Source organism: Protopterus annectens, chromosome 15.part0, assembly GCF_019279795.1.
Source record: "Protopterus annectens isolate FY-2018-M chromosome 15.part0, PAN1.0, whole genome shotgun sequence".
Taxonomy (NCBI): Eukaryota; Metazoa; Chordata; order Ceratodontiformes; family Protopteridae; genus Protopterus; species Protopterus annectens.
The window spans coordinates 711,367,885-711,372,609 of NC_056749.1; positions in this window are offsets into that span (position 1 = coordinate 711,367,885).

Below are 4,725 nucleotides of genomic sequence, written 5' to 3' on the forward strand. Positions count from 1 at the left end.
TGCCCAGCTATGATGCCGAACTGGTTGTAGATGGGGTGACTTACACTATACCGGAAGATATCACCAAGCTGCTAGCTGGCAGATTCAGCACAAACTTCACCTCTCTAGCCCCACCTACCATATCCTAAAGGATACCTGAAACCATTCCTCTGTCTAGTATCTCTAGAGAACAGGTAATTTAATATCGCACCAAAGTCAAAAACATGGCCTCAATGAGACCATATAATATCCCAGGTTGTTTACCAAACAATCTAAAACATGACCTAGAGGACCCACTTGACATTCTCTTTAATCATAGCTTAAGAACATGCTGTGTTCCTGCAGAATAGAGAACAGCAACAGAAATACCCCTGCGCAAAGGGGGGGGGGGGCATCAACTGACCCTGGGAACTACCGACCTATAAGTCTAACCAGCCTCATCTGCAAGGCCATGGAAAGAATTATCAAGGACCTTATCAACAAGGACATAGGTGACCTCCAAACATTGGACCCAACCCATGTAGGCTTTGTTAAGGGTAAATCATGCTTATTAAATCTGATAGACTTCTTGGAGAATGTCACCAAAGCCATGGATGAAAGTACGACAGTGTACACAGCCTATCTCGACCTTGCCAAGGCTTTCAACAGAATCCCCCACCCTGGCATTATTGAGAAACTCTCCAAGCTTGGGATTAACCTTTATGTTACCAGATGTGTAACCAATTGACTCACTGACAGAACACACTCTGTCAAAACTGGTGACACCACCTCAACCAATAGACCCATCACTAGTGGAGTACCATAATGGTCAGCGCTGAGCCGCTTACTGTTTGGCATCTATTTCTCAGAAGTCCAGACCAAAGTAGATGATCTCTGGCTGGATTACCCAGAAGAACAAATTAACTGAAGATTGCAAACTGAGAGCAATCACTGAGTAGAAGTTTCTCACTAAGAAAATACAGGGACTACAAACAATGACCTATGTGGACAGCCTGAAAACTCTATCACTTTATTCTGTATCTCAAAGCTGCTGAGAGGTGACTTCTGCCCGGCCTATAGTGCAATCTCTGACCCTGCCCTAATAGAAATGCTGCACATTTGCAAGTCAAATGGGACAAGAGTCACTCAGTCTCAGGATCTTAACCTAGCCTATGTCATTAACAGAACATGGTGGCGAGACAGATATGTATCCCAGAGACTGTAGTTTCTCTGGAATAAACTTCCTATTCACATAAAACAGACCTTCTCACTGATCCTATTCAAGCACAACCTAGATAACTGGATGGGAGACTACAAATTCGCCCCTGAGGTGGCACCCATGGCCTTCATGGGCAGGGCTAGCCAGTGTTGATCACAGACCTGCTCTGTTCATAAATTTATTCTGCAAACTACCCAAAAAGAACAAATGGGGATACTTGGGATTAACATGGGGATACTTGGGATTAACATGGGGATACTAGGGATTAACATGGGGATACTTGGGATTAACATGGCTAGGCTTGTAAGGCGCTAGGGTTGCTAGCCTAGTAACCTTCTATGAATCTATGAACAATCAAAGCTTCTGTCGGTGATTCACATTACAGAATTTGACTAGGTAACCCTCAGCTGCCACCAGAGAGAAGCACTAACCCTTCCAGGCTCTTAATCAGATAATATAACTTGAGGAAAATAAAGAATTTAAACACTGAAACTGTCTAAAGTGCAGGAAATTATCAGATTATGCAATAATCTAACAGCAGACACAGCAAGAAAGCAGGAATGCAGACAAATAGTTTCAAATACAGTGGTAAATGAGTACAGCAGTGTAAAACACAAATAATGCACAGAAATAACAAACAATGCATAGAAATACTGGTAATTTGAAAATGCAAGTTACTTATCCAGTGAAGGATACCATTAGATTCATTCAAATTTTCTGTACTGTCTGGCATAGTTAACAAGTTTGCTTGAACCATGCAGAAATTAATCCAGATCTGTACAAATATGATACCTTTATAGATGCTCAGAACAATCAATAAAACTGGAAAATGCTCCCTTACCAATCAAAAGTGGCACATTCAAAGCTTCCCCAAGTGATTTACAGCACAGAATTTGACTAGCCTACAGAACAAGATGGGAACTCTGGTGTTACAGCTGTAAGCGAAGCATTAGGCAGGTAAATATGAAGTATAAAATAATGTACAAGGTAAATAATTATCGCATGTCATACTATAATGAGTCAATAATATTAACACCTAGTAACCTATAATAATATAAGAAATTAGATTAATCAATAACATTTCCATCTGTTATTAGGTATTAAAATTCTTACTCTCCATCGAATGAGCATCTTACAATAATAATAATAATAATAATAATAATAATAATAATAATAATAATAATATTATTAATGATAGGTTTTGAGTAAACTAGTAAGAATCAATGAAATGCCCCTATTTCTGTGTGTGTGTGTGTGTGTGTGTGTGTGTGTGTGTGTGTGTGTGTGTGTGTGCGTGCGCGCATGCGTGCGTGTGTGTGTACATGTGTGTGTATGCCTGTGTGTATGTTGCATATTATCGACATCCAGAAACATCAACATTCAAAACATATATTTCTACATGTAAAAAATCAATGACATAACTAAATGAATAACTAAGTAACTAAATAAATAAAACAAAGTCAAGGCAAATAAAACCCTTTCCTTTTCTAAATGGCACTATTATACATCAAACCCTATTCCAAGTTTTGCACAGTAGTGATACTCTTAAAAAAAAGTGATTTTGGTAAAGCAATGTTTTGGGCTGGAGTTAGAGTTAGCAGACATGAGTCAGGTAGGCGGGATGGGGGGTGGGTATATGATACTGAGAAGAAAGCCAAGGCTTTGAGATGGTCTACATAGCTTTTATGATTTAAGCCCTTGACTTTGTAGCAAAAAAGCACTGTGGTCTTTCCAGTTGTGATAAGTGATTGGACAGGTACAATGTCCAATTATACAATGTTATACAATTATACAATGTCATTATACTCAAGTGATCAGGCTGAGTGCCTAGTACAGTCGAACAATTACATCCCTGAATCAGGACACACGACCTTTAGATATAAGCTGTGTGATGGCAGGACAGTTCATCATCAGCATAGGTTCCCAGATCCCTAACACCAAGATCAACTTTCAAGGGTGCTTAGTCAATACGATAGATTTTTTTATTTATTTTATTTTATTTATTTTACATTTGTTGACCGGGATAGTCCGACTGGATATATGTCCATTTTCAGCGGAGTCCCGGGGAGAAAAGCTCCGAAACGGTTAACAATGACAGATAGTTACAGAGACAGGTTGACAATTTACATAATATACAATAAGAACAAGTTTTACAATAGCAGATACAATTAGTTACAGTACAGTATGTTAGAGATGATTAGTAACTAGCAGAGTAATACAAGAAATGGCCTAGTCTTTAGCTAATATTTGTTATTCTAAATTGACCTCAAAGGTTAGATTGCTCATAGGACTGTTGTGTTTGGTGAGAATAGAGTTAGTCTGGGTTTGTGCAAGGACAAAGCCAGTGAGATTTATGGTAGATTTTTAGTTCTTTTTTGAATTGATCTAGTGATGGTAACATTGTGAGGTTATTTGGAAGGGAGTTCCAAACCTTGCCAATGATATTTGCATAGAGTGTGTCACCACCTTGGTTATAGGACTTGGTTGTTTGTACTAAGAGTTTGTTTGATGAGCGAAGTGAGGTTAGATTGGTGTAAGGGGTCAGTAAGTTTTTTAGAGCAGGGGTTTTCTCAGGATGTTTCAATAATTTAAAGGCTTCTATGAGTTGGTATTCTTGGAGAAGATTTGGAAATTCTACCCAGTCAAGGTTTTTCAGGTTAATACAATGGTGCTTTCTATAGGGTAAGCCAGTAATGAATCTAGCAATGTGGTTGTAACAGGATGAGAGTCTGTTTAGGTCGGATTTGTTGAGGTTTGTGAGGACAGGGGAGGCATATAGTAGGGTAGATAGGAGGTGAGAGCGGGCAGTGGCTATTCTAGCAGGTGGAGTTAGGTAGGTTTTTATCCTATATAATGACCCAAGTTTTTTGTTAACTGTTTTAATAGTTTGGTTGATGTGGACATCGAAACGAAGTTTATTGTCAATATTTACCCCTAGTAGTTTAGCATTGGTGTCAGGTGAGATAATGGTTCCATTGTTGGATTGGATAGTGAATTGTGTGATAGGGATTTGTTAGTTGGGTAGAAGAGAAGTAATTTGGTTTTTATGGGTTAAGGATGAGTTGATGGTCAGTGAGCCAATTTTCAACTATGGTAAAGATGTGTTGGGTAGTTGTTAGGAGGTTATCTAGGGTGGGATTGGAACAAATGAGAATTGAGTCATCTGCATATTGGATGCAGGTGGCTTCGGGGATAACTAAGTGGAGGTCAGTTATGAATATTGAGAAGAGAAGAGGTCCTAATATGGACCCCTGAGGAACACCAATGGTGTTGGGTAGCAGGCAAGAGATCTTGTTTTGCCACATAACAGCCTGTTGTCTGCCTGAGAGATAGGCATGAAACCAGTTTTGGGCTAGTGTGTCTAGATGAAGGGTTTTCAAAGTTTGCAGGAGTAGTTGGTGGTTTACCATGTCAAAGGCTTTTGACATGTCCAGGAAGAGGGCCGAGGATATATGTTTGTTATTTCGGTTAAGGTTTATTTTTTCGGTAAAAGAGAGGAGGGCAGTGGTCGTGCTGTGATGGGGTCTAAATCCATGTTGGGAGTCGGT